At 37.6% G+C, this 27,753-nt stretch overlaps 1 long non-coding RNA gene across 14 annotated transcripts in view; it reads left to right on the forward strand.

Moving 5' to 3' along the window:
• The window catches only part of LOC103788644 (uncharacterized), a 469,911-nt gene that overhangs the window by 192,619 nt on the left and 249,539 nt on the right, over positions 1 to 27,753 (forward strand). For 8 of the 14 annotated variants that reach the window (XR_008477266.2, XR_013528148.1, XR_008477264.2 and 5 more), the window contains 2 exons: positions 4,314 to 4,427; positions 7,116 to 7,169. The exons of 5 other annotated variants lie outside the window; for them this stretch is intronic. This is a non-coding gene — a long non-coding RNA (uncharacterized LOC103788644). The remainder of the gene's footprint in view (positions 1 to 4,313; positions 4,428 to 7,115; positions 7,170 to 27,753) is intronic. One more of the 14 variants, XR_008477268.2, reaches the window with a different exon arrangement.

Below are 27,753 nucleotides of genomic sequence, written 5' to 3' on the forward strand. Positions count from 1 at the left end.
ATTTTTTTCACCTCGCTTTTTGTTTCCTGTGGGGAGGCGTGTGAACAAATTCAGCCTTATACTGTGTCAGCCCTTGCTCCCCGCTCAGTACCAGCTGGCGTTGTTCTACCGTTTGGCCATGTAAATATTTTGCATTCAAGGAGCTGTATGTGCAAGCAAGCTTGTTAAGCTCTTGCTTTTGTTTCAAGGAAGTAAAAACCAGCCTCCGTGCTCAGCCTTAGCATTTATGCCTAATGAGTAAAGAAAACACACACTGAATCAGCTTTCATCTGTCCTTCTGCAGCTCCACAGTGAGGCTTCCTTTCCCACGTTCTCTAGGGACCACCCTTTGCCACCTAATCACCTGCAAACCCATAAGCTGTTTGTTAACAATGTGGGGCGATTCCTTACTTTTGTTGCAGAGGCGGATTCCCCCTCAGCCATCCCCAGTAGTCTCTCTCCAGCGGATCAGCAGATGAATGAGGAAAGTGTCTCGTCTAATTAAGTGGGTTAATTTTCCTTTATCAGTAATAATTGTTTATTAAGCTGAATGTTGACAGGAACTTTGCATCTCTCTACTCATCTCAACTACTGTACTAGCTAAGGATATTTTGTCTCCAGGTTTTGCAGATGAGGAAATGGAAACTCAGAGGTTGAATAACTTATCCCAGATCACAGTCAGTGGTTGAGCTGAGAGTCCAATGCAAATTTACTTGAATCCAAAGCTTATGCTCTGCCAACTGTATGATGACAGAGACAGGAGCTGCTGACATTTCCAATAATGGCCCAAAGGGGATATTTCTCCTTATTAAGCATAGCAGTGTTGAAATTTACTCTTCATGGCTCAGATGTGCAAGAATTGTAACTTTTCCTTTTAAATAACAGGTCTCATCTTGTTTCAAAATTCTCATTCCTGATGATAATAGTGTGTGTGTGTGTGTGTGTGTGTGTGTGTGTGTGTGTGTGTGTGTTTGGAGGGTGAGGCATAGGAAAGATGTTTAATAAACATCTTAGTCTGTCTCTTAGTTTAATGTACCCTTTCTGGTGACATAAAGTACATGTATGTGTATCTATGTGTATACATACATACATAAATTTAGTGATGTGCTGGTCAGTGTTTCACAATCAGCTTTCTGGGACAGGAAACTCCTATTTTGTAGCACTTTTAAATTTCTATGGTGTAAATACTCTCACTACAGTAAATTTCAAGTTACTAGCATAATCATACTGAATGTGCAACTGGGAGGAGATCATGCAATTGGCCTTCACTAAAAAAGTAAGCCAACCCACCCCCAACGGAAGCATAAGTTACAACAGACAGGTGGGCCAGTGGCTGTTTAGGGACACCAGCCTACAATGCCAGGAATCAAAAAGGACTTGGGATTTTTGATTCCTGGCATTCTAGGTTCCCAGTAGTCTCTCAGGAGAGAGAAAGAGAGAGGGAGAGAAAAAAAAAATGTGTGTTGTCTAGAGTAAGTTTCTAGCTATGCAACATGCATTCATTTCTATAATTTCTTTTCCACACACTGAAACATATAGAGAAATTATATATAGTCAAACTAAGGTTGAAAGTCCCTAACAGAACTGTTTCACTCTTTCAGGGGATTCTCCTTCTGCCTCCACCTTTTGAAGCCATTACCTGGGTGTAGGTAAATCAGCAAAGAAGCACCATGACCTTCAGGGTCGGGGCTTTCTGTAGCTCATCTGTGGCTCCAGTGAGAAGTCCCAAGTCCTTTTTTGATTTCTGGCATCCTAGATTGGTATCCCTAAAAAGCCATGGGCCCACCTGTCTGTGGGATGCTATGCTGGCATCCATTGCTGGGAGCCAGGCATTCTGCCATCAGCTCCAGCTATAAGGCCTTTACCTGTACAGCCGTATTTCCCTGGCCTTTTGGTCCACCAGTTCAGCTGATGTTCTCTTTGCCCAATGGTGCTGTGGGCTGTAATCTTTTGAGGCACGCTCAGGCTTTCTTTCGCTGAGAACTTGTTACTCTGGGCAAAGTCCATGTGGCACCTTTCTGTGTTTTAAGTTGCTCTGAAATGCCTTTAAAATCCCCAAGTTGGGGGAAGTGGAACACAAGCTACACACTATCCTGTCTTCTTTGCCTGTGTGTTTCCTGGCCAGGGCTTAGAGTCTTGAGGGTGGCAATTGTGTTTTCTTTATCTTTATAATTGAGAATCTAAGAACTGTGTCAGAGCACATAAGCATTTGTCAAATGAATGTGCCAAACAATAAGAGAATGCTGGAGTAATTCTGAACATTGTCTCACAAACTTTAAGAATTTGGACAAAACCATCAGTCCATAGTAAGATTTAAAAAAAAAAAAAAAGAGTAACCATCGCAGAGTCAGCTCAATATGCAACAAGAGGAAAAAAAATCCAATTTTTGACCTACTGTACCATGTGGTTCCCTCCACGTGCCTGCCACTCACAAATTGCCTCCTATGACCCTGCCTGGGACCCATTCATTAATCTCGGAGGTCCATCATCACAGCTTACATAAGAAAAAGGAAATGCTTACTGCCTTGTTAGGGAACGGATTAGGAAATTTTACGCATTTTATCAAATTAGCAGAGAAAAATAGGTTGCAGAAAAATCTTTTAACACTTTTAAAAACACACCCAACAAGACCCCAGTGCAGCTGAATAGAAAGCTGACCTTACCCCAGCATACATTTGCATTATCAATCCATTGGTGAAAATACTTTTGCAGCAAATTAAACAAAATACTCCCCCAAAATACTTGAGGTTTCAAGTGTCACTTCACCTGTGTGCATGTGTGGGGTGGGGGGCATGTGTGTGCGCGTTTAAGCAGTTTTGCACAACTTGGACTTAAGCTGGGGACAAAAATCTCAGACTGGGTTTGAGAGAGCCTGTCTTTCTTCCCAGCTGTCGGTAGGCGGAGCTCACGCTTCATGCACAGCTGGGGCCGGCTTGCTGGAGACACGGAGCAGACAAAGAAGGCTGAGGTGCCTAAAGAGAGGAGGAGAGGAGGTGCAGATTTGGGCGTAGGAGGGAGATTAAACAAAACGAAACGAAAACACATATTTCTTTCAAATGTCATCACTTTGGCCAACTGTTTTCTGAAAGATAGAAAATGTGGGCTGTCTAGAGTAAGTTCATAACCACGTAACCATGCAACACGCGTTCCTGTCATTTCTTTTCCACACATGAGAAAGCTTTTTTCCAAGGAAAGAGCGCTTTTTTTTTTTTTGGCTGGAGTCATACGATTTTCTGAACTGTGTGTATGAGAAACAAGTTTCTTTATGACATTTACCATTGACGTTCCAAGCGTTGGAACTTTAACCGCATGTGCTAAAGAGGGTGGCAGACGGCTAAGAAAGCAGCATCAGGGTTGGCTTTGATGAAGATGGAGGCTTTGATGAAAACGGAGGCTTTGCCTGTAAGCAGTTTCAGGAGAGAGGGGTCAGACGGAGGCCTTCATCAGGCCCTGCCATGGGAAACGGAGCACAGCGTGTTACCACTGAGGCGACTGGAGTAGTCATACGTGCACATGTGTTCGTGTGTGCCCCTCTGCGTCTCTGTGCACATGTATGAGAATGTGTATGTGTGTGTGTACTGAGTGTGTGTGCTCTGAAAATCAGTGACTGAGGTCAGCTACAAATCCGTAGCAGAAATTTTGCCAATCACTTCAGCCCTGTAAGAAAAAAACAAATAAGTAAAAACACTAGCATGGAGACATTTTTAAAGAGAAAAAGCATCATTTTTTCATCATTATTTTTGATACAGTAAAACGAAAGAATAAAAGCTTTTTTAAAATGGCTTGCAGTATTACTGTTTTTTATGTAGTAATAGTTTCTGTTGCTGTGTATTAAAGGATCTATGTCTAAAGTTTGACTAAAGTTTAGGATGAACTTGCTCGTAATTCAGGTATTTTACTTATGTCTGAAGCTTCCTTTAAAAGCAGAGTTTGCTGACTTAATATATCTTTGGCCACAGGGGGGAAAAAATGGTGGTGGAAGTGATGTGAGGGAACGCTCCTTGTGTTTTTACCAAGTTTTTTGCCTACTGTGTGTCTATGCTCCCTGGGGCCCTGCCTTGTGCAGTACGGTAACAGTTGGAGAGTAGTGCCATCTTGTGGCCACACTGGGAATTAAGTCTAGAAATTAAGAGATCGTGAGCAAAATGGCCACTATTTCAAGTGTCTGGTCTGGGATTTCCAAGTAGTTGGGCAGAAATCAATTGAGGTAAAATCCCCAAGCCTCTCTTATGGTGCTGGAGATGGGAATTAGATCACAACCCTCTAACACCTGAGGCTGGCTTTTCACTTATGTAGATTAGTTTAAGGTTTTTTGTTTATATATTTTTAAACAGGGTTTCTGTTGCCCAGACAAGAGTCCAGTGGCACGATCACAGCTCATTGTAGCCTCCAACTCCAGGCCTCAAGTGATCCTCCCACCTCAGCCTCCTGAGTAGCTGGGACTATAGGTGAGTGCCACTATGCATGGTTAAATTTTTAATTTTTTGTAGAGATAGTGTCTCACTATGTTGTCCAGGCTTGTCTTGGACTGGCCTCAAGTGTTCCTCTTACCTTGTCATTAGGCTTTTAAAAGCCACCTTCCTTCAACTTAGTGTGAGTGAGATTAAAATCCAGTCCTGACAAAGTTTCTGATAAAAGGAAGAAATTCCTGGGAAATAGGGGAAGAAGAATCAACATATTTGAACTAGGATAGAGGCATGAAAAGTAGATCGAGAAAACAGAGCACCTTATTTTTGCCTGGTTAATTTTCTCAAAATGAAGCTAACAAGAAATCTTTGAGATGTTACCTTCTCAGATGCTGTAGGAGGAGCTGTTGATTCATGGTCGAATTTACTTGGCCTATTTATGAATTTTCTTGTTTCTTAAAATCAGAAAAAAGAATCATCGAATTTTTCTTTGTTAGGTGCCCTGCAACTGAAAGCTCTGTAAACCAATAATGTAGTTGTTCTTAATAGATTGTATCTTCCAGATCTGTTTATCTAGTTCAAAAATCTTTATCATCACAATGTACAGTAGCTTTTTGGGATGAATTACTATCCCATGGAAGCAAATGATATTTAGAAATCTTTGTGTGTGGAAGAGGTTAATAACATATTTTTCTGATTTGTTCTACATTTCTAGTGAATGGTCTTGATGCTATGTGCCTTATATTTAAATAGTAAACAATATTTTGTTAATAATTGCAAGTAACATGAAATAAGTCAGAACCTTTATCTTCATTTAACATATGTTCATATGGAAAATGGATGCACCTATGTCATCTTGGAGCAAGTGGTAGAGTGTCTAGGTCACTCAGAATCAGACGAAATACATTCAGATCCCAGCTTAGCAACTTACTGGCTACATAAATATGGACAAATTGTAAAGTAATATGAATCTTGGTTTGTAAAACTGGAGCAATAATACCAACCACAGAGGGCTTTTTAATAATCTGGAGATAACATGGGCAAAACGTTTAGCACCTCTTTATTATAAGAAGGAAACAGACAAATTCCTGGATCCAGATTCCAGACAAATATTGATCACCATTCTGGTTCCTAACGCATCTTGAGTCCAGTCTGACCTTAGAGGAACCTCAGATACTTTAAATTCCTTGTGGGAATCATTGCAGAAGACAAATGGCATTCGCAGTTTGACTAAGTTATAGTGAATACCTTTCTTTTAACTGAAGAGGATAGGAATTTGAACCAATAAAATGTCTCTACTACAAGAATGTAGCAATGCCCAAGAAACCAGTGTGGCAGGAGTAAAATTTAATGTCAATGTTTTTACCTGGATTCCTTAAAGAGCAGATGTTTATTTTATTAAATTTGGTTTGACTGTAATTTTGAGTTGAAAACAATTCTCTAATCACAATCAAGTGTTTGTTTATTCTTTTCCAAACGACCACTTTTCCCATCCCCAGCTTGACTTCAATATATTCCCAAAAACTTTTTAAGAAGTTAAGCCCCAGATGAGCATGCATGTTGGAGAGATACTTACCAGCAGCCTATACGCTGCTCCAATAATCTTAGCAGCAGCCGAGGCATGGTCCCGGTGTTTCAATAACCACACACAATGGGGCCACACACGTTCAGCTAGTTTTATTTTCACATCTCTCTGTAACTGGAATGATACTGCACATCTGACAAATGGAAAGGGATTAAACTGACAGTGGGCTGATGTTCATTTCAAGCTTCAGAAATGACATTGTAACCAATAAAAAATTCCTTAATCTGTTAAAGATGGGAAATGTTTGCCTGTTTTCAGTAAAAAGAACAAAGTTATAATTTGTGTTATAATTTACCGAATCTGGGATATGTGTGTGTGTGCACACGTGTGTGCCTGTGCACCAATGTGAGCATGTGTATATTCTGTGGGTAAGAATGGCAGGTATGGATTAAATAGCTTTCAAAGATCTCTTGCAAGCATTTTTATGATGTCAGGGAGCAGAATATTAATATTTTATCTGTTTCATGGGTGGGGAAACTGAAGCTCAAAGAGTTTAAGGACTTGTCTCTATTCTTACAAATATTAGAAGCAAGATGTGAAGAAATTAAGATCTGTCCAAGTTTGAAGGAACTAGTTGTTAGTTCAGGCAAAGTCTTATTAGAATTTGGTTTTTCTCTTTGAATATATGACTATTTTATTCATTCTTCAAGAGCTGATTGATCCTAAAGGACGTATTCACAATAATTAAACTCCCAAGAGACTGATAGATAAACCTGATGCCAATAAATTAATACATGATGGTAAAGATTCTCAGAGTCTGTTATTCACATTAAGTTCCCTCTCATTATGGGTGAGTTCGACAGAACAAGAGAGAGAAGAAAGTTGCTCAACAGAGTATTCCAGTAAAGGTAGCTGGATAACTTCAAGAGCCTCTTCCATTAAACAATGGCGAAGTCATGATGTGATCTAGAGATATTTCTGCTTCCTGTAAGCTTCTTCACTGGATTGCAGCCTCTTGGTTGTAGGGACTGTTTTATTGTTCATCTAGGTTCTGAATTAAACCTGAAATGCAGGAAGGTATCCAATAGTTATTTGCTGAAAGTGTAAAGGAAAAACTTATGACTGTCTAGAGAGAGCTCCCCCTTCCCAGGATAGTGACTTCACGTTATAGCTCTAACCTTACTAACTTGTCTATTTGCTCACAGGGTCTTAATGACTTCAGACTGGTCTTGATCTCTGTGAACATTTGGCATTGTCAGGTAACGTTTGCTTCCTCTTAAAATTCTTTCCCACTAGAGAACTCTTTTACTAACACTCATACTTCTTCTTTCTGTTTCTTTTATTTTTTCAATAATTTATTTGCTTTTATTTCCTAAATGTATGTATTTTCTAAAAGTCTGAACCCAGCAAATTTCCCCTTTCTCTCTTGAGAAATTTCATGGTCATTCTGGAGGCTAAGTGAAAAATGGGTCTTGTGATCATATAGCTAGGAAAATACTCTGTATGACCTCTTTGTTGTGAAGAAGTATCACACCCAGTAGCAAATCAAAGACTGATGAAAATCAGTTTTTCTTTGTAACACTAGCATTTTCTAAATTTATTAACTTATAAAACTGTTAGTTAAGGCAATACTATCTGCCATTACAAAGAACCCCAAATGTCAGTGACTTAACACAGTAAAAATTTATTTCTCATGCATCAACCTTATGAGGTTCCCCTTAGTCTAAGAGATCTTCTGATCTGCTCTCCTCCATGTGGTGACTCACAGACCCAGTCTCTCTCAGTATTATTGCTCTGCCCTCCAGTAGGTCCTTTGTCTCTCCCTTCAGTAGGCAGATGAAGAAAAAAAAAAGAGAGTGGAGGACAGTGATGGAAAGCACTAATCATGCCTGCCCACATTCCATGGGTTATTTGGTCACACTTAACTGTAAGGAAGATTTGGAAATGTGGTCTAACTTAGAAGGAAGTGAAAATTGGCTTGGATGAACATAGCAATCACTGACTTTTAGTGCCGCATTTTTTTCTCCAAGAAACAGAACAGACTTACTTTCTACCAAGGTAAACATTTTAGGTCCCATCCATTCAGTACACTCCATGACCAGGGTCTACAGATGATGTGTAGTCCTTCTATGGTCAGATGTGGTTCCTTTTAGCCCAGCAACCTGGAAAACTAGAGATAAGTTACTCTACATACTTCTGCTCTAAAACATTCAAATACAAAATAATGAAGATTATATAGGATAGCTATAATTTAAAATTCCCTTTTGAAAAAGAAAAGATTCGAAGATACACAGAAATTATAAATCTATGGAGGTTTTGAAACTTTCTATGAGGAGACATTAAAGCCCTTTACTCTGGAAATAGGTAAGGTCCATTTTCAGCTCATTTATTGTCTCTGGAAGAAATTTCCTTGTCCATTGTTCTCTGTAGCTCCTGGCTCCACCCTTTATAATTTTTTTCTTTATTCATATTTGAAAGTGGTGTTCCTGCCCATGCTAGTTTGCATCTACCATGACAGTTTTAAAGACTAGCAAATAATCACAAGATTATTAGACTTGGCTTGGGATTCTTCTGCAATAAAAGATTCTCTAAAACTTGGCAGTTGCTAATCTAAATGTTTCCGTTTACTTTCATATATCAATAATCACAGTCAAATCTTTTTTTTTCTAGATACAATTCTTAGTCCTGCCTTATTCCTCCTTTATCTCAATGTCTTTCTCTCTCTTTCCCAAGCTTTCTTATTTTATCTCATTTTAATGGAAACTGCTTTTTAGCTACCCAAAACATGAGATTTGGTGAGGGAGTAACTCTTTTAACTGGTCTTTGTCTCAGAGGGAGTTATTAACTGAGAATCATATTGAGCTTTTTATGCTTAAGACCTTTTTAATTTGGAATCTTACTATTGGGAATCCAGAAACAGCCTTTCCAACCCTGTAAAACATTTGATCTCTGTATTTTCACTATTCCCCTATAAATCTACTTTAAAATAGCTGATTATTTTAATCAATAATTAATTTGTTTACTTTGCAGTCCATAAAATTCATCCTTTTAGAGTGTACATTTCAGTATTTTTAGCATATTCACAGAGCATTACAATGTAAAACTGTATGACTATCTAATTCTGCAATATTTTACCTACTCCTAAATGAAACCTGATGCCCATTGGCCATTAATCCTCAATCCTTCCCCTCCTACCAATCCCTAAAATTACTCATCTACTTTTCTGTCTTCAGGAATTTGCCTATTTTGAACATTTCATGTAAGTGGATTTATATACTGTCTGGCCTTCTGTGTCTGGCTTCTTTCATTTAGTATAACATTTTCAAGGTTCATCTGTGTTGGAGCATGTATCGGTGTACAAGTTTTACACTTCTTCTGTTACATTTAGTTTTAAGCATTTTATCATTTATGTATATAAATGATATATATATTAAATAGAATTGTTTTTTCTTCATTCTATCAATCTCTGCTTTCAGATTAATCAGTTTACAATAAGTGATTACTGAAGTGGTATGATTTATGTCTGCCATTTTACTATTTGTGTTTTATATGTCTTATTTTTTCCCTCTATTCCTCCATTATTGACTTATGTTAAATATATTTTTTTAATTTCCTTGTTGTGTATGATTTAACTTAATTCCACTGTTGCACCCTTTAATTCCAATGTTTTTTTTTTATTATGTATTTTTTGTTATTTTCTTACTGGTTTTCCTAAGGATTACAATTAAAAATTCAATGTATACTAATCCAGTTTGGATTAACGCCCTCCTGATCTCAACAGTATGCAGAATCTTTCTTTCATTACATCTCTCTCCCTTTCTGCCTTTGTTGTTAGTCACAAAAATTACATTTTTATATATTATTTGATTACTGCTTTTATGTAGTTTTCTTTTAATTCAAACTCAAAAAAGAGTTAAAAACAAAAAAATACATACTATACTGTTTTTACATTTACCTATAGAATTACCTTTTCCTCCAGCTTGCAGATGGCAGATTATGGGACTTCTCAGTCTCCCTAATCATGTGAATCATTTTCTATGATAAATCTTCTTATATCTATATACATCTATATATATCTGATGTTTTCTGTTTCTCTGAAGAATCCTAATACATTAAATAATATTCTATTACATAAATATATTACAATTTGATTATCCATTCAAACGAATGAGATTCCCCCTCCTCTTTTTTTTTATTACAAATGAAGCTGTTGTGAACATTTTGTTTTGTTAACATTGATTGAAATTACTTTATCATTTTTTCTTAGTTTATTAATATGGTGAAATACATTGAATTGTTTCTCAAATGTTTAGCCAAACTTACATTAGTATATCTTTTTACTTCATTTCAACCTATTTGCATCATTTTATTTAGAGCATGACTTGTAGGCAGCATATTGTTGAGTCTTGACTTTTTATCCAATCTGACCGTCTCTGCCCTATAATTGGCAGATTAAATGATTTATATTTAATGTGATTATTGATATTTATAACATTTTGCTATTAGTTTTATATTTTTCTAATCTGTTTTTTGGTCCCCTTTTTCTCTTTTTCCCTTCTGTTAGAACAATTGAGTTTTTTCTATGACTTTATCTTCTCTTCTTTCTTGGCTTACTAGGTGAACAGTTTTGTTCTTATAATGGTTGCTTTAGGGTTTATTCAATACAACTTGTCTGCATTCCTGTAATATTATACAGCTTTCTATACAGTAAAAGAAACTTAAAACACTTTATTTCAATTTTCTTTTTTTAAACAGACCTTTGTGCTGTATTTGATGTGCAGTTTACTTCTACATATTCTATGGCCCATGATTTTTTTTTTTACCATTTTTTTTTTAGGTCCAGAGGGTAAACTGTTTGTCACTAAGACTAAGTGTGCAAATGATTCCATCACCAAGGTAGTGATCACAGTACTCAGTATGAAGCTTTCCAACCTATGTCCCTTTCTCACCCTCCCCTCTCAAGCAGTCTCCAGTTCTTTGCATTGCTGTGTACCCAATGTGTAATGCCCTGGCCTGGCACAGTGGCTCATGCTTGTAATTCCATCACTTTGGGAGGCCAAGGCAGGTGGATCACCCGAGGTCAGGAGTTCAAGATCAGCCTGGGCAACATGGAGAAATCCTGCTTCTACTAAAAATACAAAAATTAGCCAGGTGTGGTAGCATGTGCCTGTAATCCCAGCTACTCAGGAGGCTGAGGCAGGAGAATTGCTTGAACCTGGGAGGCGGAGGTTGCAGTGAGCTGAGATCATGCCACTGCACTCCAGCCTGGGTGACAGAGCAAGACTCTGTCTCAAAAAAATATATATGTAGTGCCTAGTTACAGGTGAGAACATGCAGTATTTGGTTTTCTGGTCCCACATTAGTGCACTTAGGATGATGGCCTCCAGCTGCATCCATGTTGTTGTAAAGAACATGAGTTCATTCTTCTTTTAATGGCTATGTAGTACTTCATGATGTATATGTACCACATTTTCTTTATTCAGTCCACCATTGGGCATCTTGGTTGATTCCATGTCTTTGCTGTTGTGAATAGTGCAGTTTTGAATGTATAAGTGTCTTTTTAGTAGAATGATTTATTTCCCTTTGTAATCCACAATTTATTAGTTTTATTTAAATAGTAAATTATTATAAAATTAAAAAGGTTTTATCTTTACCTTTGTTTTTAATATATGCTAGTTTTCTTCATCTCTATGTGCATCCAGATTTTGATTTGATATGCTTCTTCCTTTTAAAGGACTTCCTTTAACATTTCATATATTTTAAGTTTATTGATAATGAATCTTTTCTGCTTTCATATGTCTCACAAAGTCTTTATGTCACCATTAGTTTTGAAAGATATTTTCACTGGTGATGTGATTTGGCTGTGTACCCACCCAAATCTCATCTTGAATTTTAACTCCCACAATTCCCACATGTCATGGGAGGAACCCAGTGGGAGGAGACTGAATTATGGGGGAAGGTCTTTCCTGCACTGGTCTTGTGATAGTGTATGAGTCTCGTGAGATCTGATGGTTTTAAAAATGGAAATTTTCCTGCACAATCTCTCTTTTTCTGCTGCCATCCTTGTAAGATGTGACTTGCTCCTCCTTGCCTTCCACCACAATTGTGAGGCTTCCTCAGCTACATGGAACTGTAAGTCCATTAAACCTCTTTCTTTAGTAAATTGCCCAGTGTTGGGTATGTCTTTATCAGTAGCATGAAAATAGACTAATACAACTGGAAATAGAGCTCTAAGTCAAAACTTTTGGAGGTCTTTAAAAATACTGCCCCACTACTGTAGATTTACATTTTTCCAACAAGAAGTCTATAGTCATTTTGTTCTTTCTTTTTTATTTGTTTCAAATGTGTATATTCTCTCTGTTTTTAAGGCTCCCCTTGATAACTGATTTTAATCATTTTCTTAGGATGTACCTTGGAGTAGTTTTATTGTGCTCAGGGTGTATTGGGCTTCCTGTATTTGTAGATTATAGTTTTCATTCAGTTTAGAAGAAAAATTGGCATTTCTTCAAATGCTTTTTGTGGTAATCACTCCCATGTCAGAGATTTCAATTACATACATATTAGGCATCTTAAAGCTGCTCATAGTTCACATTGATTTACTATATTTTTAAAGTCATTTTTGTCTATTTAATTTTGAGCAGTTTCCTTTTACTTTTATTTTAGGTTTGAGGGTACAAGTGAAGGTTTGTTACACAGGTAAACAGATGCACATTTTTTGCACATATATTTCATCATCCATGTAGTGAGCCCAGTACCCAGTTATCTTCATGCCCCTCTCCCTCCTTCTACCCTCCCCACTCAAGTAGACCACAGTGTCTGTTGTTTCCGTCTTTATGTCCATGTGTTCTTATCATTTAGCTACCACTTACAAGTGAAAATATGTGGTAATTCCCTTTTTGTTCCTGAGTTAGTTTGCTATGGATAACAGCCTCCAGCTCTATCCACGTTCCCACAAAAGACATGATCTTGTTCTTTTTTATGGCTGCATAGTATCCCATGGTGGATATCAACCACATTTTCTTTATCCACCTGCCATTGATGGGCATTTAGGTTGATTGCATGTCTTTGCTACTGTGAATGGTGCTGCAGTGAACATTCACATGCAGTTTTAGTTGTGCATTTATTAACATCTTTCCTGCATTTTTTATCTGCTGTTAATCTTATTCTTCATTTCAGACATTTTGTTTTTTATCTCTAGAATTTTACATTGGACCTTTTTATACCTCCAATATCTCTGTTTAATATCTGCATATTTATTCTACCTACTGATTATTTGCAATATAGTTATAATAGATGTTTCAATATTGTCTGCTATTTTTAGCATCTGTTTCAAGAATCTGTTTTACTGATTGATTTTTCTTCTCATGCTGGATCACATTTTTCTGCCTCTTTGCTTGCTTGGTAATTTGTATTGGCTACCAGACATTGTGCAATGTACCTTGTTTGTTAGTTTGTGTATATTTAAATATTCTTGATCTTTGTTCTAAGGTACAATTAAGTTACTTAGAAACTGATTGATCCTTTCAAGGCTTGATTTTAAGGTGGGATCAGAAGACTTTAGTCAAAGGCTAATTCTGCCCCAGTGTTCAGACAATATTCTTTAGAGTACTCTGCCTGATGCTTCCTTGTGTTACAGTGTTCATTCAACTCTAGCAGGTAGGAGCATAAACTCTTCCAGGCTCTGTAGGAATCCTGGGGGTTGTTCCTTTGAATCTTTCCTTCTGATTCCTTTTTTGGTCCTAGTTGTTTTCCTGACATATATGCACTGAGTAATATTCAGTTGAAATCTCAAAAGGAACTCTCTTCAAATCCCCAGAGTGCTCTATCCGTGCAGGCCTCTCTTATTTGTGAAGCAATCTGATGCTTGGTTGTTGTCTCTGTAATTTAAAGCCACCTTGGAATGTACAAGTTCTCAACTTTCTCTGGTTACCTCAGGGAGACTGCCGGGCACTGTTTGGATTTCCCTTTTCTGTAAAACAACCTAAAAGCTGTATAAATATAGTTTTGCTCATCTCATTTGTTTCTGTTGTCTTGTTCTCTTGCATAGCCTCTTATGTCTGAAAACCATTATTTCATATATTTTGCTTGTCTGTTTAGTTTTTTTAAGGTAACAAGGTAAATCCTTCCCCTCAATTATGGCCAAAAAATAAAAGTTAGAAAGTACTTTATGGATTTGAATATTCTAAGGAACATATATATTGAAACGATCTCTTTAGAGACTGTCCCACAGAGAGGTAGTCCGTCTGAGAATTCTATCTTGTACCTAACACACACTTGCAAATTGAGGTAAATCCTTGGGAGCAAGCTTATTCATTTCAGTGTCTACTGTGTCTGGGAGGTTCTATTCCATTTGAACTCTGAATACATGCTGTAATGGCTCATGTTTTTGTTCACATTTTGCAGCCTTGCTCAGTTTGAATCAGGCTGATTGCCAACCCATTGCTTGGACCACTGCCTGGTGTGATTTGGCTGTAAATATAACTGATATAATGGTTTCACACATGGTTATTTTGGCCATCGTAATATAAGCAGTTACAATCTGCTGCTGGCTAAGTATTTCAATTGCCACTATTCACCATAAAATGTCAGTGCGGTTGTGATTTATAGCGATGACCTTAGTAGGTATAATTGAATTTTCCTGGCATTGTGGAGCTGGAGCACATCTGCAAATCACAGCTGGCAATGTCTCTGGTTAATCTAGGCATAAATACAGCTGGGCCAGTGAATAAGCATTCAAAAAGAAAAAGAAAATCCAAAACAAAACATAACTAGAACCAAGAGTTGATATAGAAATTCCAGTTTATTAACTCATTTATTTACTCAACATCTTAAGTGGTAGAATATGTGAGAAATCCAACATAACATATATGCAAAATAGTATTTAGCCTATTATATCTTGCATTGCATAAAACCAATACATACAATTGCAAAGGAAAATAGCTTTGAAATGTTAACTGATGTAAGTTTCCTATTGTTTTTCTTGGAATTGCCTGTTGCTCCTTGACTCTTTAGCCACTTCAGTTCCCAGTTAGGACTTTACTAATTTAGTATTTCAAGGTAGTGATGATCCAGACAAAAGAGAGAAAAAAAGGAAGTTTTTCCAAGGTTTTGAGTTTTTAAGTTTAGGTCTCCCAAATGATAGGAAGGAAAATAGCAATGCTCTTCAGATCTGATACTAGAAAAAGTCTCTCAGAGTTCAAGAAATGGGGAAAGTCAGAGAGGAAACATTTTCAGTAGCTATTTGGGGTTCTACACAAGGAGAGATTGCATGCTGCTCAACCCAGAAGATAGAAGGAGGAATGACAGGGCCAGAAAGCCTGGAGAATCTGTGCAAAAGGAATCCATGCCTGCTTTCTTGTGAGAACCTGGAGAAGCAGTAAGAGCTTGTCCACCAGTTGTTCCAGTTAGATAGATACAAGACCAGTGCATTTTAATCACACATTTTGAAGTCCTCCACCCCAACAAGATGCAGATTCTTCAGAATAACTCTTATATGTCTGAGAGAAGCTCCAAACTTCCTCCCATTGAGGCTAATCATGGGCTTCTAAAAGAGAATCAGCCAAGTATGAATCAGACTTTAGGTCATCACTTACGTAGAACCAGAGAGAGAACTGTAGAGATTAACAACAGGACCAGCAGTGCCCTGGTTCTCCCTCCCAACCTCTTCCGCCTCCTCCTCATGCAAAGCCTCCTAACGTTAAACCCAATCCTTAAGGGAGGAGAAACCCTGAACTGACTAAGAGATTTTTCTGCTAACCAGCAGAAGAGGGGATTTGTAATAAAACTGTTAAAAAGTAAAAAGGTTTTGTCATAACCAAGTTAATTACTTTTCTTACACATCTGAGTTTGGGGTGTAAGATTTAAACCAGCTACACAGTAGAAGTTTCTGTAATACCTTTAGCTTACTATTTTCTGGGCCTTATATCTAATATCAGCATTGCAAAAGATATTCATTCTCAGCAAGTCCTGGGCAGTTATGCAATTAGAACCCAGAGAAGGAATGTGAGATACCATAGTCTGTGAGCTACTGCAGCTGAAATTAATCTACCTCAAAACTCAGTGGCTAAAACAACCATTACTTATTATCATTCACATGTCTTCATGTTGGGTGGGGTTTGGAGGCTCTGGAGTTGGCAGCCTTGCTTTATGTGTCTTTTATCCTCCTTCTTGGACCCGCAAGACAGTCTGGGTATATTTTCCTTGTGGTGATGAGGGAGGTGCAAAGGGCAAGTAGAAACATAATGCCTCGTAAGTCCTGGTCTAAAAATGAACCCACTGTCACTTCACCCACATTTATTGGTCAAAGCAAGTCATGTAGTCAGCCCAAAGCAAGGAGTAGGAAAGTGCACTCTGCTCAAGATGTGGTCATGGCAATGATGTAGTTTCAGACAGGGGTGAATAGTTTTCCAGTCGTTTAACTGATCACAGGTGAGGGTACAGAATTTTTTAAAGTGCCACCTACTGGTAGCCAGACACTTTGCTAAGTGCTTCACATGCTACACATGTAAGTCTGTAAAATGGTATTATATAATCTGCATTGTTTTATCCTTTGTTTCCCTTAGCATATGAGGAAACGGAGGCTCAGAGAGGCCAAGTAATTTTCCCAGTATGCATAGTTTGTTTGAGACTGAGCTGAGATTCCAACCTGTATCTGTTAGACTCCAAAGCCTGTGATTTGGAGGAACCAGGCTATTGGCCAGATCTCAGGTTTCCTAATGCTGAATCAAGCCGCCTTTTCTTGAATGACCTTGTTTCTAGATGATTAGATAGTTCCAAGGGGTCTCTTCTTTTTCTACTTTCAAGCACAGTCCTTCCTTTTTTCCTGTTTGAGTTGCTAATTAATTCAATGACTTTGCCTTGAATCCTATTAGTAGGTAACACCATGATTGATACCATCTGGAAAACATTTATTCAGGTCTTCAGTGGAAAGTTTCACAGAACAGGAGATGTAAAAGGAGACCCACAAGAGGTGCTGTGTTTGCATAAGTGATAAATTATCAGCCCTTGGATTATCTGCCAGGAGCTCTCCCTCCAGGTTTGGGTGCAGCACCTTTTCTGCTGTGGGGCCAGCTGTATTATATACCACTTTTAGTAAAGCATATGCCCTCCGAATGAAGTGAGGAGAGTGAAACCACTAAGTTTGCATAAACTGGCTTTCAATAGAATCTGTTTTCCTCCAATTGTCTCAAGTGCCTTCTCCCCGGGTAGTCATACGTCATACTTTTAGAAGCTCAGATCCCAACAGCTGGAGGTAAAACTCCCAATGTAATGGAAGAAAACATGTTGACAGTTTTAATTGGTCCCTAAAGTGAAACCCGAGGAACGATTTATTGGTTGATGGATTTGAGACTTCCAACTTAGCAGAGCTGGGAAGCATATGGGAAAGATAAACACATTAGAAATTTGTGGCTATTTGTTAGAAAGTTAATTTTAGTTCATTGAGTATATGATAATCAATTGAAAAAAATCCCTTTAAATTGTATTTATTGCTGAAGTTAATGATCCATCTACTAACCTCCAGGCATGAGCACCTGCATCTCAGACCATGCTGTGGTTTTCTACCAGTATTGAATCCTTCAAGGGTCTTAAGTCTGTAGACCCAAATAGGCAAAATCGCTATTCCCAGCCATAGGACTTCATTATTCAAGTGAGAAATACTGGTGAGGCTTAGGAGCTCTGTAAGCACTGAGAGGCTGACCATCAAAGACACATGAGAACTTCCAATAGTGTATACTCACATTCATCAACAATTGCTGCAGAAACACGACATAAAAATCCACTCCCAAATCTTCCTGGGTTATAACAGCAAATGTTTCTGTTTTACTCGTGAGTATGTACATCGATTTCTTGCTCACAGGACTGCAGACCAGCTGGCACCAACTCCGTCTGTTTCAGATTACAGGTCAGGTTCATGTCAGCTTCTTGCACTTTTCCTTCCAGAACCCAGGATCAAGGTGCAGAATCATGGTCATGTTCACCCCATGGCAAAAGACAGAAACACAATAGGGCTAGAGAAAACTAGCTGTGTTTTTTTAAAGCCTCATCTTGAAATTAGCACATTATCACTTTTGCTCATATTCCTTTGGTCAAAACAAATCACATGTTCTCAAGTCAGTAGACCAGAAAAATATACTCTACCCCATGGGAGAGAGAGAGGGGGAGAGAGAGAGAGCGGAGAGAACACAAATATTTGCTAAAACATCATCTAATAAAACACACTTTTATTTTTTTTATAGACTATGACGTTTGTTTTTCTATTCTAGACAATTTAGGGCAGTTGAGAGTGCAAATAGGAATATGCACATGAAGTAACTCATGGAGAGATAAATAGAATAAGGAACTATAAACTTTTTTGTAAATTGTAAAATGTCATGTAATATTACAAATAGGAAACCATTTATTAACCACCCATTATGAACTGTGAAAGGTAAAATGTTGAGAATAATTTATTCACACAAGTCATTCTGATTACTATCTACACTGTATAATGAATTAAAAATATAATTTTTAATAATAAAGATCCTAGTGATAAGGGCCTTATAATTTTCTCTTTAGATAGAGGTTAGGTATTGTGCAACACATTTTTTGGCAGTGTTCAGGGTAGGTTGCAGGATTGGCTGAAGGAGAGATAAGGAGAGAAATAAAGATGAATAAAATGTGGGTTGTACTTTCTAGAAGCTTAAGCCTTGTAGTAGAAATAAAATATGTGCATGAGAAAGGAACCCTTCCCTTCCTCTTTCCTTCCTTTCATTCTCCTTTCCTTTCTGTACTGTGACAGGGCATAATATAATGGTTAAGAATACATATTCTGGAGCAAAACTTCAAGGATTTAAACTCTTGCTCTATCAGTTGTTAGGTCTATATTCCTAGGTAAGTCATTTAACCTCCATGTGCCTCAGTCTGTTCATTTGTAAAAGGAATAACATAACTGCAACAAAAATTGTTGTCCTATCATTTACCCTTAGCATTTGCCTGTATGTCCTGAAGGCTGCTAACAATAAAACTCTTATGAATCTCTGCTGAAGAGCTTTTCTTTTCTATTTTTTCTTGGTCATATAAGTATGGTCAGCCCACCCAGAGGACTCAGAAAGAGCACGTGACCAATAATAGGCATGGAGATAGTAGATAAAATCTCATCTTCCTCACCCCTAGTTTGATGTAATGCTGAGGTTTATTCTGACTACATTTTATTGTTTTTCAATGAGATTAAGCTCCAGTTACATATTATGATAACTCAATTTGATAACAAGAATTTATACAAAAATTCTTATGTCAGGACTGCTTCTGGAGAATCTAAACTTTATAGTTGTATCTATGTTGTATGGTTGTTATGAAAATTAACCATGTCAACATATGCCTGATGCTCTTAGAGCAGTGTCTGACATTTAGTAAGTGCCATATTGGTGTTAGCTGTTATTACAGCATTAGAATGAAAGTTCCATGAGGGCAGAGCTTTTTTTTTTTCATACTTTATTTAAACTCAGATATTTTATTCTGCTTTTGGTGAAACAGGCTCTTCATGATTTACAAAAATTTTTATGAATTGCAAAATACTTTTTCCTTTTCATGTTTTTCCCTGCATTGCCACGTTTTTTTGCCTGTATTCTCCCATTCAAGATTGGCTGCCACAATTAGAAAGCACAAGGACTTTCTTTTAAACTTGCATCTGTAGTGGAAACCTTAGCGGCAGACAGTAACTGTTCTAGGTCTGTCACATAGATGCAGTTTTATTCACTTCTGAATTTTTAGCCTCTATAACAGTGCCTAATCCATAGCAAGTACTCATAAATATTTGATAATAAATTTAATTAAATACTTGGGTGCCTTCTAGGCATTGGTGATATGAAAAAATATTGGAATATATACATGTCTTGAACTAGCTTAAAAGCCAGTCCTTAATCGTTACATAAGCAGAAAAATTACAAAAAAAAAGATAAAAAGGTCTACAATGGGCTGGGTGTGGTGGCTCAAGCCTGTAATCCCAGCACTTTGGGAGGCCAAGGCGGGTGGATCATGAGGTCAAGAGATTGAGATCATCCTGGTCAAACAAGGTGAAACCCCTTCTCTACTAAAAATACAAAAATTAGCTGGGCATGGTGGCGCATGCCTATAGTCCCAGCTACTCAAGAGGCTGAGGCAGGAGAATTGCTTGAACACAGGAGGTGGAGGTTGCGGTGAGCTGAGATTGCTCCATTGCACTCCAGCCTGGGTAACAAGAGCGAAACTCCGTCTCAAAAAAAAAAAAGGTCTACAATGGTGGTAATAGAACAGGTAAATAACAGGTAAGTAAGAGAAGATATGATGAGAATGCAGAGGAAAAGATTAAATTTAAATAGTTAGGTAGGCAGGAAAAAGGAAGCTTCCTGACGGAACATTTATATTGGGCCTTAAATGATGGATAGGATATTACATAAAAAGATAAAAGCTCATTTGCAGGTTTGGAGTTTTCTCTATGCCATGCATGTTATGTGACTTGCCTCCTAAATTTCTTTAATGGAATCTAGTTGCAGCCTTTCTTAAGTACTTGTCAATAATTAAGTTAACGTTTCCATCCAAATGATCAGTGCCTTTAGGGACCAGCAGCTCTGTGGCATTAGTGACAAAAAGAAACAGCAGCATAAAAGTATCCTGTGAGTCTTGAAACCAAAAATTGCCAGTTTTTTCCCCAAAGGAAGAAAAAATCACATAGTAAAAATAAATCTAAGAACAATTGAAATAAAATCAAAGCAGGGCCAAAAAAAAAAGAAGAAGAAGATAGAAAGAAAGAAAAAGAAAAGAAATTAGGGTCTTAGGGTCTTTGCATTGGTAAATGCAAAATAACAGCGGAGAACCATTAAAGAAACCTCAGGAAATTCAACCAGTGCTTCAGTAGCTCATGCCTGAAGGATCCCAGAAATATTCTATCAGTAGCACAGAGACCTGTTCTTAAAATTATCTCTTGATCCCAGTTACAGTGAAGGTTCAAGTACTTGTAAGACAGGGCAAGTTTCAGAGACATAGACAAAAGAAGGAGAAAGAGAAAGAAGAGGAGGACGAGGTAGAAAAATAAGAAAGAAGAAGAGGAAAGAGAAGGGGAGGGAGAAAAGGAAGTATAAAGAAGGAAAATGAGAAGAAGAAAAGGAGGAGGAGAAGAAACAAACTGTAAAAGCAAAATACAAGTGAGGATAACAGTTTGGAGGGCAAAGTCCATAGATCTCTAATGAAGAAAATAATAGAAACAGGGAGGCTTGTTAAATCAGGCTTAGCCCAGAGAGGCAGAGAAGAAGATAAACAAAATGTCATAGTTTTAATACTTCCTAGTAGCCAGAGAGGAGGGATCCTTTTATATGTGAATCTGGGATTGCTTCCTTGGCCTACCTCCAACCTCTATAAAAAAATCTTTCTTTTTTTTTGCGGGGGGGCAGGGGGCATTTGCCAATTTACATTTTTTATTGTACTTTTGGTTCTGGGGTACATGTGCAGATCATGCAGGACTGTTGCATAGGTACATACACGGCAAGGTGGTTTGGTGCCTCCATCCCCCCATCACCTGTATCTGGCATTTCTCCCCATGTTATCCCTTCCCAACCTTCTCACCCCCTGCTGTCCCTCCCCTAGTCCCCTCAACAGACCCCAGTGTGTGAAGCTCCCCTCCCTGTGTCCATGTGTTCTCATTGTTCAACACCCACCTTTCTTTTGATAGTCTCATTTAGGCAAGTAATTTAAAAAATACGAAAAAGCTATTATAAGATTAAAAAATACAACTGATTTTTATGGGCAATAAAGACATTGAAAATCTCACATTTTTTGTTTACAAAGATTTAAACTGAAGTCAGGTATTTCACTTTCAGTAAAAAGAAGTAAAGGAAATAACTAAGGCAGTGAAAAAATAGCAGAAACAAAATATTTTAAAAATTGAGATGGTTGGACACTAGAAAGATGAAAAGAGCTGAAGGAAATAAAGCATGTAATAGAAAAACTCAGGATAAAAAAATGAATGAGAAGGAATACAAAATCAAGTAGCCTATAGAAAGCATAATGTGGGAAATACATGTAATAGGGGAAACTAAAAATAATGAACTGAAAATAAGGGGACAAATTATTTAAGAAAATCTGAAATATAAGCAGAATAGAGAAGCAACATATGTGTAACTAGAGTTTCCAAATGAGCGAAAAGATCACTGGGGCAGAGCCAATATTTACAACTATAAATTAAAAAGAAACTTTCCAGAAACAAAATAAATCTTAAATCTGTGATTGAAAGAGCACTGTGTTGGGGAGACAAACTTTATTGTTTTAGTCCAGGCAAATTAACTATCTATTAGAACAAAACACCTCAGAAGCTCATACCAGAATCCAGAATTGCTTCAAGAGATTCCCTAAAAGGTACAATTTTTAACTGGAATTATCAGATAAACAAATAAGGAAGTATGACTCATACATAGGAAAAAGTAAGTCTTCAGAAATAGACTTTGAGAGACCCTGGTTGGATTTCATAAAGATTGAAAATAACTGCTTAAAATGTCTTCAAATAATTTTTAAAAAGCATAATCAAATTATTTTTAAGTATATAGTTTTGATTATTGAACAAATAGAAAATTTCACCAAAGAGTTACAAATCCCCCCCCAGAATCAAATGATAATTCTAGATCTGAAAAAAAATGAAATCAAATAAAACATTTGCTAGGTTGGCTAAAGAGTGGTTGGAAGATAGCAGAAAAAGATACAGTGACTCTGAAGATAGATTGATAGAAATTATCCAATCTGAAGATCTGAGAGGAAAAAAAGGTAGCCCTGAAAAAAAATTCATAGCTTTAAATATCAAATCATATCAAATCTATAGTCAAATCTATAGCTTTAGTATCCATAGCTTTAAATATCAAAGTCAGTAAAAAATAAAATTAGTTAAGACTCCAACAAAGAAAAGCAGAAAATACAATTTTAAACAAGCGGAAAGAAGGAAATTAAAAAAAACTAAAGCACAAGTTTATAACAAAACAAAAATACTGTAGATTTAAGAATAGAAACACAAAACTGGCTCTTTGGAAAATCAAGAAAGTAGACAATGGAATGGAATTTGCTAATCTAATTGGAGAAGGGGTTAGAGAGAGGGAGAGAAACACACACACACACACACACACACACACACACACACATCCATTCATATAACGCTCCATACCTCTGTGTCTGATAGAGAGGAGTGACTTGCCTGATGTGTGACTTTGTAGAACGAACTCATTGAACTGGAGATGGTTAAGCTATAATCATTGTTCTGAAATTTAATAATCAAAGGAAGAGAATTAGACAGTTTTCTTACCTTTCTGGTTTCATCTGTGTTCCAGAAGTCATCACATAGTTTTCATGGAAATTACTAAAGGAAAGTTCTTCTATACAGAGTAGTTCCCACTAAAAAATACAAAGATATAGAATTGAAATTCATCATCTTACAAGCCCAATGAAATGATAGAATAACAGTAGTGATCAGTCATTTCATAAATGGCTTACAAATTGTGCTATGCTCCTGTGCAGGAGTATAAACAACTCAAGAATTTGTTAGACATGAAACTATTTGGTTGTCAACCCATAACAATTCAATTAGAAATTTTGGGGTTGGAGCCCAGCAGTCTCTCTTACAACAAACTCTCCAGGTAATTTTAATTAGGAAATCAAAAGCTAATAATTGCTTTATGTCACACTGGTTCACATGATTTCATTCTGCAGAAAAATCAAAGAGGATTAAGGCTGATTCAAGGACATGAAAGTTTTCTAGGACATCCTTGTTTTTATTGCTTTCTGATTTTGGCCAGGGTGGTGGTTTGGAGGTGCTGGAAAGGTTTTTGTATTTTGGAGGCTCAGTAATGCTGTCATGTTTCTTCTTCCCTTGGTTCTGACCTTTCAGTTAAGACTGTGTCTCAGAAACACTGCAGAAAGGTCAGAAAGATTTTTTCTATCCAACTTTACTACCTAGACTATTAAATAGTAATATTGGTTTCTGAAGCCTCCCTAAGGAACTGGGACAAATTGAGTTAATCAAATTTTCTAGACTCCTTTGATTCTCATACAGGCATGCAGACCTGGCTCCTGTCATTTTGAATTTCTGAGCCCTTTTTTTGTAAAGAAAATTGAATAATACACTCAGGTGCTTTAAAGCAATTTGCAATTCTCTTAGCAAAATGACCTATATGTGGTAGAAATGTTGCACCAACAATTCCTGCATTGCTTTGAGCTTTTCATGTGACCATTATAGTGTGTACAGTTTCTATACCCTCCTGGAGGGCTGTGTCTGAATTCTATGGAGTTCCCTTTGTAGCAAGTTAAATGTTGCATGCCATTAGGTATTAAATTAATGCATTTTGATGATCAACCTGCTCTGAAGAAAATATTTCTCTTTTGAAATATTTGTGTGTGAGTAAGTGCATTCTTCCTCAGTCCTTTGTACTCTAAGTCCTTGAGGTAGCAAAGTCCTCAAAATGCCTGCAAGCTGAGTCTTTTAGCTCATAGAAGGTAAATTGGGATCAGGATAACATAATACCATTTCTGACCTCTCCCAACATGTGTGACAGGGATTCTTGTACACTCCCTCAGTATTCCCCCAAATAATTTTGAGAATCCCTAAGCGGCATTTCAACTGTGAGCGACAAACCTCATCCTCTTGTGTGCCATGTGGGCTCTGCCATTTATTCACCTTCTAGCACCACTCTAACCCGCTATGGTGAGCCTCGTGGTAAAGTTAATCCCAAAGCAGCAGCTAAGTAGAGATGGTACCTGTTTAGGATAATGATGGAAGATGCCAGAAAGCTGCTGCTATCCATTGCCCTGTGCACTCATGCTGCCTAAGGAGCAGTGCTGAAGAGGTTGATGAGGATGCCATTTCCTGTCACTGCCCAGTGCCTCATACTTGCACCATATTATGACCACTTTATTGACTTAGCTTTTTGTAGCTTTTAGCTGACCTCTTTCAGCGCACTTGTCCTCAGAAGTAGGCATGTGACTGAGCTGGCAAATTATCAGAATGTCCAATTTGATACGTGATTACCTCTCTTCCATTCTGGCCCCATGCTGTAGAGCCTAACCCATGTGCTCAGCTCTCAGGCTTTGAGATGAAGTTCTCAGACCCACTTCACCAGGTCTACAGACATGCCCATATGTGCCTGAATGCTAGGATAATTGTGGCTTGAAGGCAATTATTTCTATCCCTGCTTTAGACAAAGTTGGAGGGTAATGTAGTAAACATAAATTAAGGAAAAATATCAGATTTGACTCCTCTGAGGCCATCTGAGCTAAAAAGCGCACTTAAATGCAAGGGAAGGGAGTAACACAAAGTCCCATAATCTCTAGAAACATGTCTTCATTTACTTCATTCAACAAGTATTCATTAAATACTTACAATGTTCTAGACCGGGGATTGCAAATAGGTTCCATCTTGTTTGCCAGCACTGATCAATTGGTGGTTACTGCCTGTAGCTGTCTGCATCTACATGTGGGCTCTGCAGGGAAGTGTCATGAGTGATCAGCAGCGTCAGCTATAGAGAAAGGATTAAGTAGTGGTGGCAGCAAACACAGCAGGTATTTGCTATCCGTGTTCCAGTCTCTAGAGACACAGCAGTAAATAAGACACATGCATATCTTTAAGTAGCTAAATTCCCTGGAAACAAGAATTCACAGAATTTAATTTAATTTAATTTAATTTTGAAGCTTAGATTCCCTTTCCAAAAGATGTCCCTCAGTCATTCAAGCCAACTCTGCCAATCTTGGCGTGTACTTGTATTTTTCTCCTATTGATGTCATGTTTTCATCTGGATCTGTGGCATCTGCAGCTGGCCATAGCCTCACTCCTTGTTGTTAATGCACAAGACTAATTCATCTCCTGCCTAAAGGAATTGGGAATGGCACTACAAAGAAAAATTGCCCCCTGAGTCAAGAAAAGTCTGTCCTGGACCAATTTCAAAAAGTTCAGTTCCCTACAGAATGATGCAATTTGACATCCCAATTAAAGTAACCAGAGAGAAGAGTCAAAGAGGGAATGGAAGGAAGAGACTCACATTTCAAGCCGAAAAGAAAAACCATTTAGTTGACTTGCATGGGGATGAAAGAGACCTCAGCCCCAGAAGCTAATTACCTATAGCATTAATTCAGGATGTGAGAGACAAAAGATGTACCTTTGTAAAAATGCCCCAAGATAGTCAATTGAAGCTGATTAGTAAAAGCAAAGCTGGAAGGTAGGAGGGGAGGGTGTGCAGGGAGTTGTGATTCATGGTGTCTTTTCTAATTTCCTAAAGAATAGCCAGCATATGAGTTCTAGAAAAATCAATTAATCATTTGAAGCCAGACGCATTCTTTATTGAACCTGGCCTTTCCTTATTAAATATCGTGATGAAGACCAGAAATAAGGAAATAATACTTAGCATGATCCATCAAGATTTCTATATATTTTACTGCTAATGAAGCAAAAATACATTTTTATCCAATAGATATTGAGATAATCAAATATAAAGCCAAACTGTCTCTTTAATTTCCTGACACAATTAATGGATAAATACAATGTTCATTTAAAAGCAAGGCTTTCCTTCACCTCCACAATCAAAGAAATGAAAGCATCTGGTTTGCTTTCCTTTTGGATCCTAGTAAGTGGGGGAAATCATTTGAGTTCTGCAATGACAAAGTTTTATATCATGCTTGAACTGCTTTATAAAGAAAAAAAAAACACGGCCTTTGTTAAAGAGTATCTGTTGTATGTATTATGTTACCCTATTTTTCTTCAGTAGAAACTTACCATTTTGTTTTTCTAACCTCTCCTGCCTTTTTTTTCCCTGGGACAGCACCTGTTGTCTTCTGGGAATTGTCCTTTCTTCCCCCCAATTCCAACTTTATGATTTTCGTATAAATGTCACTAATTGATCATGGTCTTACTCCTTGTTTCTCTCCACTACACATCAAGGGGTGGGCACTAGAATCAAGATGGGTCAGAGTTCCTTCCCTGATATTTTAAAACTTGGGAACAGAGAGAGCCTCATGCTGCCTTTCCTTACTGGCCGAAGTATTTAGCAGGCACTTCTGGGGAGCCAATGTACAGAAAGACAGAATGGACAAAGTCCCGAAATGAGAGACAGAAGATTTTGACTGAATCCTATGTCTTGCAGAAGTCTAGCAATATCCATTCCTGTGGCTTCGATGCTCAATTCTTGTATGAGATGCTCCAATACTCTTCCTGTTTATTCCTCATTTTGATTAAGCTAACTAAATTTGAATTGTGGTAACAAAGATCCAAAACTATGGAAGTGCCTACTAAGTGTGCTAACAATTGACTTGGCAGTAACGCTAAGCAGTTGGGACTATTTCATCTAGTCAGTGGATAGAGACTGATAGGAAGACTTTAAGGAATAGCAGGGATTTGGGAAGATTCTGAGGGATAGTTAGGAATGGGCAGGGATGCTGAGGCAAATTGTACCATTAATAAAAGAATAGGATGGCAATTCACATTCAAATGATCAAAGCCGAGGCCCGGTTCATTGTAGAATCTGTGAGGACACCCTAGTGCAGGACTTACATACACAGCCAGGAAGTCACATGGTTAATCTTTTGTCTCCTATCTCTCCCCAGCTACTTGCTCTCTATGCTTACCTTTAAGTTTGGCATCACTTGTCAGCTTTGATATCCACATCCTCCCTTAGCATCCTCTTTGGTCAAACCTTAATTACCTCTCCTTGACTTTCAGCCTTCCAGATGAATTTCCTCCCGGTTTTCATGCCCATAGTTTTCACCCATAGCCAACTGAAATTTGTCCTAGGCCTGACCAATATAGTAGCCACTAAACACGTAAGTCTATTTGAATTTACACTTTTGAAGTTAAAAGTTTAAAAAATT

Source organism: Callithrix jacchus, chromosome 16 (genome assembly GCF_049354715.1).
Source record: "Callithrix jacchus isolate 240 chromosome 16, calJac240_pri, whole genome shotgun sequence".
Taxonomy (NCBI): Eukaryota; Metazoa; Chordata; class Mammalia; order Primates; family Cebidae; genus Callithrix; species Callithrix jacchus.